This window comes from Leuresthes tenuis, unplaced genomic scaffold (assembly GCF_036924035.1).
Source record: "Leuresthes tenuis unplaced genomic scaffold, fLeuTen1.0.hap1 SCAF_94, whole genome shotgun sequence".
In the NCBI taxonomy this organism is placed as follows: Eukaryota; Metazoa; Chordata; class Actinopteri; order Atheriniformes; family Atherinopsidae; genus Leuresthes; species Leuresthes tenuis.
In genome coordinates this window covers 152,555-167,833 of record NW_027325448.1, presented here as the reverse complement: position 1 = coordinate 167,833, position 15,279 = coordinate 152,555, and the positions used below count along the sequence as shown (strand labels likewise).

General features: G+C 41.3%; 1 pseudogene; it reads right to left on the bottom strand.

The window, feature by feature from the left end:
- Nucleotides 1-10,867: 10,867 nt before the first annotated feature.
- LOC140286437 (U2 spliceosomal RNA) lies at nucleotides 10,868-11,044 on the bottom strand (annotated as a pseudogene).
- Nucleotides 11,045-15,279: the final 4,235 nt, after the last annotated feature.

Sequence of the window (15,279 nt, the reverse complement as noted above, 5' to 3'; positions counted from 1 at the left end):
TTGGTAAAAAGCGGGTAAGAAAAGGTTAAAATACCCGACTCTACACAATCAATAGCGGGAGCGGAGTTGTTCGGCTAAAAGAAGGTGTGAAAGTCCGACCATGGTTTGTAAAAAGCGGGTAAGAAAAGGTTCGAATGCAAAAATACACACCATCAAAAGCGGAAGCCGAGGTGTTCGGCTGCAAGTAGGTGTGAATGTCCACCCATAATTAATGAAAAGCGGGCAACAAGTAGGTTCGAATGCCCAACCATACATCAACAAAAGCAGGAGTGGATGTGTTTGGCTACAAGAAGGTTCGAATGTCCGAGCATAGTTTGTAAAAAGCGGGTAAGAAAAGGTGCGAATGCCCGACAATGTATGATCAAAAGAGGGAGTGGAGGTTTTCGGCTACAAGAAGGTTTGAATGTCCAACCATAGTTTGTAAAAAGCGGGTAAGAAAAGGTGCGAATGCCCGAAAATACACCATCAAAAGAGGGAGCGGAGGTGTTCCGCTGTAATATGGTGCGAATGTCCGACCATAGTTGGTAAAAAGCGGGTAAGAAAAGGTTCGAATGCCCGAATATATACCATCATAAGCGGAAGCGGAGGTGTTCGGCTGCAAGAAGGTGTGAACGTCCGACCAAAGTTTGTAAAAAGCAGTTAAGAAAAGGTTCGAATATCCAACCAAACATAATCAAAAGTGGGAGCAGAGCTGTTCGACTGCAAGTAGGTGTGAATTTCCACCCATAATTCCTGAAAAATGGGTAAGAAAAGGTGCGAATGCCCAACCATACATCATCAAAAGAAGAAGTGGATGTGTTCTGCTACAAGAAGGTTTGAATGTCCGACCATAGCTTGTAAAAAGTGGGTAAGAAAAGGTTCGAATGCCAGAACATACACCATCAAAAGAGGGAGCGGAGGTTTTCCGCTGTAAGAAGGTGTGAATGTCCGACCATAGTTGGTAAAAAGCGGGTAAGAAAAGGTTAAAATACCCGACTCTACACAATCAATAGCGGGAGCGGAGTTGTTCGGCTAAAAGAAGGTGTGAAAGTCCGACCATGGTTTGTAAAAAGCGGGTAAGAAAAGGTTCGAATGCAAAAATACACACCATCAAAAGCGGAAGCCGAGGTGTTCGGCTGCAAGTAGGTGTGAATGTCCACCCATAATTAATGAAAAGCGGGCAACAAGTAGGTTCGAATGCCCAACCATACATCAACAAAAGCAGGAGTGGATGTGTTTGGCTACAAGAAGGTTCGAATGTCCGAGCATAGTTTGTAAAAAGCGGGTAAGAAAAGGTGCGAATGCCCGACAATGTATGATCAAAAGAGGGAGTGGAGGTTTTCGGCTACAAGAAGGTTTGAATGTCCAACCATAGTTTGTAAAAAGCGGGTAAGAAAAGGTGCGAATGCCCGAAAATACACCATCAAAAGAGGGAGCGGAGGTGTTCCGCTGTAATATGGTGCGAATGTCCGACCATAGTTGGTAAAAAGCGGGTAAGAAAAGGTTCGAATGCCCGAATATATACCATCATAAGCGGAAGCGGAGGTGTTCGGCTGCAAGAAGGTGTGAACGTCCGACCAAAGTTTGTAAAAAGCAGTTAAGAAAAGGTTCGAATATCCAACCAAACATAATCAAAAGTGGGAGCAGAGCTGTTCGACTGCAAGTAGGTGTGAATTTCCACCCATAATTCCTGAAAAATGGGTAAGAAAAGGTGCGAATGCCCAACCATACATCATCAAAAGAAGAAGTGGATGTGTTCTGCTACAAGAAGGTTTGAATGTCCGACCATAGCTTGTAAAAAGTGGGTAAGAAAAAGTTTGAATGCTCGAACATACACCATCAAATTTGGGAGCGGAGGTGTTCCGCTGTAAGACGGTGTGAATGTCCGACCATAATTGGTAAAAAGCGGGTAAGAAAAGGTTAAAATACCCGACTGTACACAATCAATAGCGGGAGCGGAGTTGTTCGGCTACAAGAAGGTGTGAAAGTCCGACCATGGTTTGTAAAACGCGGGTAAGACAAGGTGCGAATGCCCGACAATGTATGATCAAAAGAGGGAGCGGAGGTTTTCGGCTGCAAGGTCTGAATTTCCAACCATAATTTGTAAACACCGTTGAAGAAAAGCCTCGAAAGCCCGACTATACACCATCAAAAGCGGGAGCAGAGGTGTTCAGCTGCAAGAAGGTCTGAATGTCCACCAATAATTACTGAGAAATGGGTAAGAAAAGGTGTGAATGCCCAACCATACATCATCAAAAGAAGAAGTGGATGTGTTCTGCTACAAGAAGGTTTGAATGTCCGACCATAGCTTGTAAAAAGTGGGTAAGAAAAAGTTCGAATGCTCGAACATACACCATCAAATTTGGGAGCGGAGATGTTCCGCTGTAAGACGGTGTGAATGTCCGACCATAATTGGTAAAAAGCGGGTAAGAAAAGGTTAAAATACCCGACTGTACACAATCAATAGCGGGAGCGGAGTTGTTCGGCTACAAGAAGGTGTGAAAGTCCGACCATGGTTTGTAAAACGCGGGTAAGACAAGGTGCGAATGCCCGACAATGTATGATCAAAAGAGGGAGCGGAGGTTTTCGGCTGCAAGGTCTGAATTTCCAACCATAATTTGTAAACACCGTTGAAGAAAAGCCTCGAAAGCCCGACTATACACCATCAAAAGCTGGAGCAGAGGTGTTCAGCTGCAAGAAGGTCTGAATGTCCACCAATAATTACTGAGAAATGGGTAAGAAAAGGTGTGAATGCCCAACTATACATCATCACAAGCAGAAGTGGATGTGTTCGGCCACAAGAAGGTTTGAATGTCCGACCATAGTTTGTAAAAGGCGGGTAAGAAAAGGTTTGAATGCCCGAACATACACAATCAAAAGAGGGAGCGGAGGTGTTTCGCTGCAAGAAGGTGTGAATGTCCGAGCATAGTTTGTAAAAAGCGGGTAAGAAAAGGTTAAAATACCCGACTCTACACAATCAATAGCGGGAGCGGAGTTGTTCGGCTAAAAGAAGGTGTGAAAGTCCGACCATGGTTTGTAAAAAGCGGGTAAGAAAATGTTCGAATGCAAAAATACACACCATCAAAAGCGGAAGCCGAGGTGTTCGGCTGCAAGTAGGTGTGAATGTCCACCCATAATTAATGAAAAGCGGGCAACAAGTAGGTTCGAATGCCCAACCATACATCAACAAAAGCAGGAGTGGATGTGTTTGGCTACAAGAAGGTTTGAATGTCCGAGCATAGTTTGTAAAAAGCGGGTAAGAAAAGGTGCGAATGCCCGACAATGTATGATCAAAAGAGGGAGTGGAGGTTTTCGGCTACAAGAAGGTTTGAATGTCCAACCATAGTTTGTAAAAAGCGGGTAAGAAAAGGTGCGAATGCCCGAAAATACACCATCAAAAGAGGGAGCGGAGGTGTTCCGCTGTAAGATGGTGCGAATGTCCGACCATAGTTGGTAAAAAGCGGGTAAGAAAAGGTTCGAATGCCCGAATATATACCATCATAAGCGGAAGCGGAGGTGTTCGGCTGCAAGAAGGTGTGAACGTCCGACCAAAGTTTGTAAAAAGCAGTTAAGAAAAGGTTCGAATATCCAACCAAACATAATCAAAAGTGGGAGCAGAGCTGTTCGACTGCAAGTAGGTGTGAATTTCCACCCATAATTCCTGAAAAATGGGTAAGAAAAGGTGCGAATGCCCAACCATACATCATCAAAAGAAGAAGTGGATGTGTTCTGCTACAAGAAGGTTTGAATGTCCGACCATAGCTTGTAAAAAGTGGGTAAGAAAAAGTTCGAATGCTCGAACATACACCATCAAATTTGGGAGCGGAGGTGTTCCGCTGTAAGACGGTGTGAATGTCCGACCATAATTGGTAAAAAGCGGGTAAGAAAAGGTTAAAATACCCGACTGTACACAATCAATAGCGGGAGCGGAGTTGTTCGGCTACAAGAAGGTGTGAAAGTCCGACCATGGTTTGTAAAACGCGGGTAAGACAAGGTGCGAATGCCCGACAATGTATGATCAAAAGAGGGAGCGGAGGTGTTCGGCTGCAAGGTCTGAATTTCCAACCATAATTTGTAAACACCGTTGAAGAAAAGCCTCGAAAGCCCGACTATACACCATCAAAAGCGGGAGCAGAGGTGTTCAGCTGCAAGAAGGTCTGAATGTTCACCAATAATTACTGAGAAATGGGTAAGAAAAGGTGTGAATGCCCAACTATACATCATCACAAGCAGAAGTGGATGTGTTCGGCCACAAGAAGGTTTGAATGTCCGACCATAGTTTGTAAAAGGCGGGTAAGAAAAGGTTTGAATGCCCGAACATACACAATCAAAAGAGGGAGCGAAGGTGTTCCGCCATAAGAAGGTGTGAATGTCCGACCGTAGTTGCTAAAAAGTGGGTAAGAAAAGGTTAAAATACCCGACTGTACACAATCAATAGCGGGAGCGAATGTGTTCGGCTACAAGAAGGTGTGAAAGTCCGACCATGTTTTGTAAATAGCGGGTAAGAAAAGGTGCGAATGCCCGACAATGTATGATCAAAAGAGGGAGCGGAGGTTTTCGGCTAAAAGAAGGTCTGAATGTCCAACCATAATTTGTAAAAACCGGGGAAGAAAAGGCTCGAAAGCCCGACTATACACCATCAAAAGCGGGAGCAGAGTGGTTCAGCTGCAAGAAGGTCTGAATGTCCATCAATAATTGCTAGAAAACATGAAAGAAAATTTTCGAATATCAAACCGCACATGATCATAAGTGGGAGCGGAGGTGTTTAGCTGCAAGAAGGTGTGAATGTCCACCCATAATTCCTCAAAAATGGGTAAAAAAAAGGTGCGAATGCCCAACCATACATCATCAAAAGCAGGACTGGATGTGTTCGGCTACAAGGTTTGAATGTCCGAGCATAGTTTGTTAAAAGCGGGTAAGAAAAGGTTCGAATGCCCGAACATACACCATCAAAAGAGGGAGCGGAGGTGTTCAGCCATAAGAAGGTGTGAATGTCCGACCGTAGTTGGTAAAAAGCGGGTAAGAAAAGGTTAAAATGGCCGTCTGTACACAATCAATAGCGGGAAGGGATGTGTTCGGCTACAAGAAGGTGTGAAAGTCCGACCATGTTTTGTAAAAAGCGGTTAAGAAAAGGTGTGAATGCCCGACAATGTATGATCAAAAGAGGGAGCGGAGGTTTTCGGCTGCAAGAAGGCCTGAATGTCCAACCATAATTTGTAAAAACCGGGGAAGAAAAGGCTCGGAAGCCCGACTATACACCATCAAAAGCGGGAGCAGAGGTGTTCAGCTGCAAGAAGGTCTCAATGTCCATCAATAATTGCTAAAAAACATGAAAGAAAATTTTCGAATATCAAACCGCACATGATCATATGCGGGAGAGGAGGTGTTCAGCTGCAAGATGGTGTGAATGTCCACCCATAATTCCTGAAAAATGGGTAAAAAAAAGGTGCGAATGCCCAACCATACATCATCAAAAGCAGGTGTGAATATCAGATCATAATTTGCAAAAACCTGATGAGAAATGGAGAGAATGCCCGACTATACACCATCAAATGCGGGAGCGGAGGTGTTCGGCTGTGAGTAGGTGTGAATGTCCGACCATACTTGCTGAAAAAAATGACAAAGCAGTTTTCACTTGGTTTGAGTGAAGGATTTCATTTTATATAGAAATCCGAAATTGTGTAGAACTCGTGGAAATAAGTTTATTCTCGGATTCCTAAAGGTTTAGTGTTGTTCTTTGGTATACTGCAAAGTAATACTTTTTATTTTGTTGAAACCGATTCAGACATGGATAAATATCAAGGAAAAAGCAGTTTTAACTTGGTTTGAGTGAAGGAATTCATTTTATATCAAAATCCGAAATTGTGTAGAACTCGTGGAAATAAGTTTATTCTCGGATTCCTAAAGGTTTAGTGTTGTTCTTTGGTATACTGCAAAGTAATACTTTCTATTTTGTTGAAACCGATTAAGTTAAAACTGCTTTGTCCTTCATATTTATCCATGTCATAATAGCTTTAAACAAAAAAGAACGTTGTACTTTGCAGGATAGGAAAGAACAACACTAAACCTTTAGGAATCCGAGAATAATCTTCTTTTCACGAGTTCTACACAATTTCGGATTTTGATATAAAATGAATGCCTTCACTCAAACCAAGTTAAAACTGCTTTGTCCTTCATATTTATTCATGTCTAAATAGCTTTAAACAAAAAAGAACGTTGTACTTTGCAGGATAGGAAAGAACAACTCTAAACCTTTTCAGGAATCCGAGAATAAGCGTCGATTGACGAGTTCTACACAATTTCGGATTTTGATATAAAATGAATTCGTTCACTCAAACCAAGTTAAAACTGCTTTTGTCCTTCATATTTATCCATGTCTGAATAGGTTTCAACAAAAAAGAAAGTATTACTTTGCAGTATACCAAAGAACAACACTAAACCTTTAGAAATCCGAAAATAAGCTTCTTATCACCAGTTCTACACAATTTCGGATTTTGATATAAAATGAATTCCTTCACTCAAACCAAGTTAAAACTGCTTTGTCCTTAATATTTATCCATGTCTGAATAGGTTTCAACAAAAAAGAAAGTATTACTTTGCAGTATACCAACGAACAACACTAAACCTTTAGGAATCCGAGAATAAGCTTCTTTTCACCAGTTCTACACAATTTTGGATTTTGATATAAAATGAATTCCTTCACTCAAACCAAGTTAAAACTGCTTTGTCCTTCATATTTATCCATGTCTGAATGGGTTTCAACAAAATAGAAAGTATTACTTTGCAGTATACCAAAGAACAACACTAAACCTTTAGGAATCCGAGAATAAGCTTCTTTTCACCAGTTCTACAAAATTTTGGATTTTGATATAAAATGAATTCCTTCACTCAAACCAAGTTAAAACTGCTTTGTCCTTCATATTTATCCATGTCTGAATCGGTTTCAACAAAATAGAAAGTATTACTTTGCAGTATACCAAAGAACAACACTAAACCTTTAGGAATCCGAGAATAAACTTATTTCCACGAGTTCTACACAATTTCGTATTTCTATATAAAATGAAATCCTTCACTCAAACCAAGTGAAAACTGCTTTGTCATTTTTTTCAGCAAGTATGGTCGGACATTCACACCTACTCACAGCCGAACACCTCCGCTCCCGCATTTGATGGTGTATAGTCGGGCATTCTCACCATTTCTCATCAGGTTTTTGCAAATTATGATCTGATATTCACACCTGCTTTTGATGATGTATGGTTGGGCATTCGCACCTTTTTTTTACCCATTTTTCAGGAATTATGGGTGGACATTCACACCATCTTGCAGCTGAACACCTCCTCTCCCGCATATGATCATGTGCGGTTTGATATTCGAAAATTTTCTTTCATGTTTTCTAGCAATTATTGATGGACATTGAGACCTTCTTGCAGCTGAACACCTCCGCTCCCGCTTTTGATGATGTATAGTCGGGCTTTCGAGCCTTTTCTTCCCCGGTTTTTACAAATTATGGTTGGACATTCAGACCTTCTTGCAGCCGAAAACCTCCGCTCCCTCTTTTGATCATACATTGTCGGGCATTCGCACCTTTTCTTAACCACTTTTTACAAAACATGGTTGGACTTTCACACTTTCTTGTAGCCGAACACATCCCTTCCCGCTATTGATTGTGTACAGTCGGGTATTTTAACCTTTTCTTACCCGCTTTTTACCAACTACGGTCGGACATTCACACCTTCTTATGGCGGAACACCTCCGCTCCCTCTTTTGATGGTGTAGGTTCGGGCATTCGAACCTTTTCTTACCCGCTTTTTACAAACTATGCTCGGACATTCAAACCTTCTTGTAGCCGAACACATCCAGTCCTGCTTTTGATCATGTATGGTTGGGCATTCGCACCTTTTTTTTTACCCATTTTTGAGGAATTATGGGTGGACATTCACACCTTCTTGCAGCTGAACACCTCCTCTCCCACTTATGATCATGTGCGGTTGGATATTCGAACATTTTTTTTCATGTTTTCTAGCAATTATTGATGGACATTCAGACCTTCTTGCAGCTGAACACCTCCGCTCCCGCTTTTGATGGTGTATAGTCGGGCTTCCGAGCCTTTTCTTCCCCGGTTTTTACAAATTATGGTTGGACATTTAGACCTTCTTGCAGCCGAAAACCTCCGTTCCCTCTTTTGATCATACATTGTCCGGCATTCACAACTTTTCTTACCCGCTTTTTACAAACCATGGTCGGACTTTCACACCTTTTAGTAGCCAAACAACTCCGCTCCCGCTATTGATTGTGTACAGTCGGGTATTTTAACCTTTTCTTACCCGCTTTTTACCAATTATGGTGGGACATTCACACCTTCTTACAGCGGAACACCTCCGCTCCCTGTTTTGATCATTTATGGTCTGGCAATACTACCTTTTCTTACCCGTTTTTGAGTTATTATGGCTGGACATTCACAGCTTCTTGCAGCCGAACACCTCTTCTCCCTTTTTTGATGATGAATGGTCCGGCATTCTTACCTTTTCTAACACATTTTTCAGCAATTATTGTTGGTCATTCACACCTTTCTCATCAGCTTTTTACAAATTATGATCTGACATTCACACCTACTTGCAGCCGAACACCTCGGCTTCCGCTTTTGATGGTGTATATTTTGGCAATCGAACCTTTTCTTACCCGCTTTTTACAAACCATGGTCGGACTTTCATACCTTCTTTTAGCCGAACAACTCCGCTCCCGCTATTGATTGTGTAGAGTTGGGTATTTTAGCCTTTTCTTACCCGCTTTTTACCAACTATGGTCGGACATTCACACCTTCTTACAGCGGAACACCTCCGCTCCCTCTTTTGATGGTGTATGTTCTGGCATTCGAACCTTTTCTTACCCACTTTTTACAAACTATGCTCGGACATTCACACCTTCTTGCAGTGAAACACCTCCGCTCCCTCTTTTGATGGTGTATGTTCGGGCATTTGCACCTTTACTTACCCGCTTTTTACAAACTATGGTCGTACATTCAAACCTTGTAGCCGAAAACCTCCACTCCCTCTTTTGATCATACTTTGTCGGGCATTCGCACCTTTTCTTACCCGCTTTTTACAAACTATGCTCGGACATTCAAACCTTCTTGTATCCAAACACATCCACTCCTGCTTTTGTTGATGTATGGTTGGGCATTCGAACCTACTTGTTGCCCGCTTTTCATTAATTATGGGTGGACATTCACACCTTGTCACAGCCAAACACCTCCGCTCCCTCTTTTGATCATGTATGGTTGGACATTCGCACCTTTTCTCACCCGCTTTTTGCAAACTATGGTCGGCCATTCACAGCTTCCTCTCCACCATGCTTGTATGGTGGGATATTCACACCCACTTGCATCCGAAGATCTCCGCCCCCACTTTTGTTGATATTTAGTCGGTCATTCACACCTTACCTGTTTTCTTGCCGCCAAACACCTCTGATCTCGCTTTTGATGATGTAAGATTGGGCATTCAGACCTTGCTTTTCCTGCTTTTCACCAACTATAGATGGACATTCACACCTTCTTGCAGCCGAACACTTCCGCTCCACCTTTTAGGTTTCTATCACACCTTTTTTTTCACCGCATTTTATAGATTATGGTTGGAAATTCTCAACCACTCATCCGAAGACCTCTCCTCCCGCTTTTGTTAATATATTTGAACGTTAGTCAGACATTCACACCTACTTGTAGCCGAACACCACCTCTCTAGCTTTTGATGAGGTATGGTCCGGGATTCTTACCGTTTCTAACACATTTTTCAGCAATTATGGTAGGATATTCACACCTTCTTGCAGCTGAACACCTCCTCTCCCACTTATGATCATGTGCGGATTGATTTTCGAAAATTTTCTTTCATGTTTTCTAGCAATTAATTATGGACATTTAGACCTTCTTGCAGCTGAACACCTCCGCTCCCGCTTTTGATCATACATTGTCAGGCATTCGCACCTTGTCTTACCCGCTTTTTACAAACTTTAGTCGAACATTCACACCTTTTTGCAGCCGAACACAGTTTTTTGCAGCCGAATTTGGGCATTCACACCTTTTCATACCCACTTTTTACCAACTATGGTCGGACATTCACACCGTCTTACAGCGGAACACCTCCGCTCCCTCTTTTGATGGTGTATGCTCGGACATTCAAACCTTCTTGTAGCCGAACACATCCACTCCTGCTTTTGATGATGTATGGTATGGCATTCGAACCTACTTGTTGCCCGCTTTTCATTAATTATGGGTGGACATTCACACCTTGTCGCAGCCAAACACCCTGTTTCGATCATGTATGGTTGGACATTCGCACCTTTTCTCACCCGCTTTTTGCAAACTATGGTCGGCCATTCACAGCTTCCTCTCCACCATACTTGTATGGTGGGATATTCACACCCACTTGCATCCGAAGACCTCCGCCCCCACTTTTGTTGATATTTAGTCGGTCATTCGCACCTTACCCGCTTTTGGCAAACTATGGCCTTCTTGCAGCCAAAAACCTCTGATCTCGCTTTTGATGATGTAAGGTTGGGCATTCAGACCTTGCTTCACCTGCTTTTCACCAAATATAGTCGGACATTCACACCTTCTTGCAGCCGAACACTTCCGCTCCACCTTTTAGTTTTCTATGGGGCATTCCCACCTTTATTTTCACCGCATTTTATAAAAACACCACAGGAACACCGTATTGAGGCTTTGTTCTGACCGCTCATTCGGTGTCGCGTTTCTTTCAAGCATTTCTCCTGGTTAGCCCGCACTCGGCTCGCTCCCAGAGCCGTGTTAAAGTCTACTTCGCATTCACTCTCTTTTCTCAGCAGACTAAAAGAAACTTCCATCCTGCACCGCTGTTAGCTTTTTCACAAGAGCAGAGGAGAGCGCACCGTTCCCAGCGGCACTGCATTACCGGGTCGATGCTTGGAGTGAACGGAGCAAGCTCCTTTTTCAACTCCTATTGATAAAAATCCATTTAATATGTAGTCCTTGCATAGACATATCACATATTAAACTGATAAGTACAGATGGATTATGTGCAATTAGTAAAGAGAGTAGAGGACGATCTCTCTCGTTGGAAGTCCTTACCTATATCACTTATGGGGAGAGTTACAACCATTAAAATGATGATACTACCAAAAGTTAACTATTTGTTCTCAATGATCCCCATAAAACCATCTGCTACTTGGTTTAAGTCACTAGATTCATGCATCTCCAAATTTCTGTGGAAAAACAAACCACCACGTATTAGTTTAAAAACCCTACAGAAGACCAAGGACAGTGGTGGATTAGATTTACCTCATTTTCAGCACTATTCCTTAGCCAATAGGTTACAATATATATCAAAATGGTTTAAACCTTGTTGTTGTCACAGTTCCCAGAGACGTTGTAATCGTTGAGGATTCTATATTCAACCCCTCATTAGAGGCACGTGTTGCAGATTGATGACACTGAATCTTCTTCTCTGTTCATTGCTGGCATCATTCCCAGCATCGTAAGTGTTCGTGGCATTGTTAGCCTCTTCTTCTGGATCTTGATATCGAGCATCCTTTTGTATTTCTGGTTTGTAAGTCCTCTCTCTTCGTTCACCGGAGTCTTCGTCTCTTTGTCCTTGAGTTTGGTGATTTTTTCTTCTTTTGATGCCTTGACACAGTGTGACAGGTGATACCACATGGGAGATCCTTTAACTTGGACTGCTGTCCCTGTGCTGCGAAATGGCTGTGCTGCTCAAATGGTCTCTCCTTCATCATATACACAGTTATTTATACATCACCTTCCACCATGAAGCGTTGTCCCTTTTTGTTTCTCTCTTTGTTCTTAAAATGCTGTTATAAATGTCTAAACCAATCCATTAAACTAGATCATTTTGGCAGTAAAGCGATCTACAATGTGCTTGGTCGCAAAGCTGCTCATCTGTGGTAAACAGCTCTTCAGAAAGGCATTCTTCAATTGATTTCACTCATTTTATGTAATAATTTTGTGATTTCCTAGAAAACTACACTTCTTCTCCCATCTGTCTGAGTATTTAATATTGTCTGGGTCCCGTTAAAACATGTATTTTTCCCATCTAATTCCTTGTTTGCTTTAAAACAAGTATTCCCCATTTTCTATCCCTTCAGTAGCCAACCAGTTTGTATGGAGTACACTGGAGCAACTTGACTGATCAGTAAAACACTGCTTTTGTTGTCACCGCAAGGCTTCCCCCGTCGGTTGTTTCACTGAGACACTACTGAGTAACTACAACTCAACACAGTTTATACACATAACATTCATATACATACTAACAAACAAACAAACAATAATTTATCGCAATTTTCTCATCTCTGTTTGAACGTACACCCAGGTAAATATTCCTGTAGTCTTCTCATACCGACTATGGACCCATTCATTGTTTAACTTCACTGTTTTGCAAATCCTAATTGAATATTACACATTGACATTGAACTTTACTGGATAAGCAGGTCTTCATTGCATTCAGCAGCCTATATGTGAGCATTTATGTGTAAGCTGTTCTTCTTTGCATTTATCAGCAGCAAGCAATTCTTCACTGCACATGCATATGTAAATAGTAAAACAATTCCAATGTGTTAGCGAAACCTTCTATATCACAGTGGTTTCTAAGGTCTATTTTAAGTTCTTTGCCATCAGTGAGATGACATTGTTTACAAAGTGTGTCAAATTATCACTGAAGATCTTTTCAGGAATTTCAAATCTAGAAATGAGTTATTTTACGCGTGATTTTGCTACTGAGAGTGCATCTGCTTGTGCACATGGAAATATTTCAGACCATTTGGTAAAAACCTCTGTTGTCACTGAGCAGAATCGTTTCCCTTAACATTAATTTAGTTCAATAAAATCTACAAAATAATGAAATAATGAAATCCAAACAAATATGTTGAAAAAGATACACTGGCTTAGGGAATTATCTTCGTTTTGGTCTTAGATTGCCCTGTGGAATGTATTTTGCACATATTTGACCTGCTAGACAAAACTTTATTCATTTATTTATTCTAAAAAAATGTTTTTAATAATTAGTAAAACCATATGCTGTAAAAACCTGGTTCATTATTGCTTCCATCCCTCCTGTTGAGACATGACATGGTCCGTGGCTCAATACTGCAGCATATTTAAACAAATTCTTTGGCAGTATGGTTTTCCTTCCGGTCATTCATACGAGTCTATTGTAGATGGCAATTGAATAACATCTAATAATGCTAAAATATTTGTAGTTTATACATTTAGCTGTGGATGTCAACATACCTGTTTTTCCAATGCTGTGTTAACACATGTACAGTTGAGAAGGCATACTGACTGTCAGTGTAAACGTTAACAACCTTTTTGTTATTTAATTTACAAGCTTCAGTTAAAGCTTCCAATTCGACTGCTTGAACAGAGTAATTTTTTGGTAGTGGTTGTTTTAAGAAAACTTCAGTTTCTGTTACTACTGCAAATCCTGTAGCATTTGTGCCATCAGGGTTTTTTTCCTTGATCTGTTGAATAAATATAGTTATTTCTGCATTTTCATAACGTATATCAGTTAAGTCTGGCCTGGGTAAAACACTGATGGTTATTTCTGGCTTTCCATCTGTGGGGTAGGTAGCAGTGTGGATGGATTAAGTGTAGCACATCTCTCGACAACAAGGTGTGGCTGTGAAAGAAGAACTGTTATGTAGGAGAGATGTCTGGTAAAGATATTTTGTTAAGTAACCATATCACAGCCACTGCATGAGGTACCTTAAGTGTTAATGGGTGAAATAACACCATTATTGTTGATGCCTGCACTGCCAATGGCTTCTGGCCATTGATTCAAAAGTACGATCTCGTCCCTTTTTCCCCCTTTCAGTGGACACTGGCCCCTAATTACCGCAATTCAGCAGGGGGTCTTTCATTAGGAGTACTGGACTCCCCCGTGCACGGTTTCAGCTCCGACCCTGGACAGCGGAAAAAACGTTGAGATCTGGTTTGAGGACCCAATTGTTGAGAAAAGTCTCTCAATGAGACTCAGAGTTGCTGGAGTCAGTTAATGCAAAGGTTTAATCTTGCAGCAAGTTCAAGAATGTGTGTGTGTATGGGTGTATGTGTGCGAACGTGTGTGAGTTTGTGTGTGTGAGAGTTTAAAGAACCTGTTATCCACAGGCAGGCCTTAACTAGTATGGCACGGGTCCAGCCTGTCTCATCTTTTTTGGAAGGTCCAGCGCTCGGCCGTAACCCTTCTGTCTGTTTGGACTCTCACATACATTCGGTTAATCATAGAAAAACGAGAACAAAACTTTTTAGCCCCTTAAATTCATAAAACAGACATGGTGCAGTTATTTCCATTCTAGAAAATAAGAGTAATCACCACCATTCCTATAAATTCTGGATATTCTAACAATCTGAATCTTTTTTAAATGTTCGATGAAGCCCTTTGCTGTTCTGTTTAGAGACTCAGCTGATCATAAACCAAGTTTTGCTCTTGAACCAAGCTTCTAAACTCTTCACCTTTTTCATTTCTCAGTTAGTATTCACTTTAAAACTGATTAAAAGAAAAATTAAATGAATGCCTATCAACAAATGTGGGATCTAAACTCTAGTGCTTCCTCTAAAATAATTTCCTTTCTCAATTCAGAAATGTGTGTGTGTAAGTCACAACACCCGTGACACCAAAACGGCTTTCTTTTCTCTCTTTTCTCTACACTCTGCACTGTGAGCACACACAACAAATCAGAAAGGCTTTTTTTCTCTCTTTTCTACATTATGGACTGTGGGGACACAAAACCGCTCTCTCTTTTTTTTTTTTTTGATTGTGTGCCAGGGCGTTGTCTCACGTATTAGATTATGCTTAAGATACGAATGAGTTTATCAGTCACATCAGAATCCATACATACTGATCCTCCCGTAATAAAATGGTCGGATCTTATCAAACACACTTTGTTTCTTGTGACAAGTCAGCGAAACAGCGTATACACGTCAAGACACTGAATCAAGTTTGCCACAAGAACTCATAAGTTTGGCAGTATTGCTCTGCCGTCAGCAATCATACACCCATTTTATTTTCATGAGACATGTGCAGGCACCTGTTCATCTACTGTTCTATCACTATGAATTAGTTTATCTATTATCAATAAGGATACTTCTACAACTACTATCAAAGTATGTCCGGACTTCTTATGTTGTCAGTTGCTATATATCAATAAGTGGGTTGCTACTGAAAAGCATTAAGCATGTCACACAGCCCAAACATATAACATTTCAGGACACACCACACAGTTAACAACCACAGTCAAGCGTGTCAAAGCCCAAACATGTAA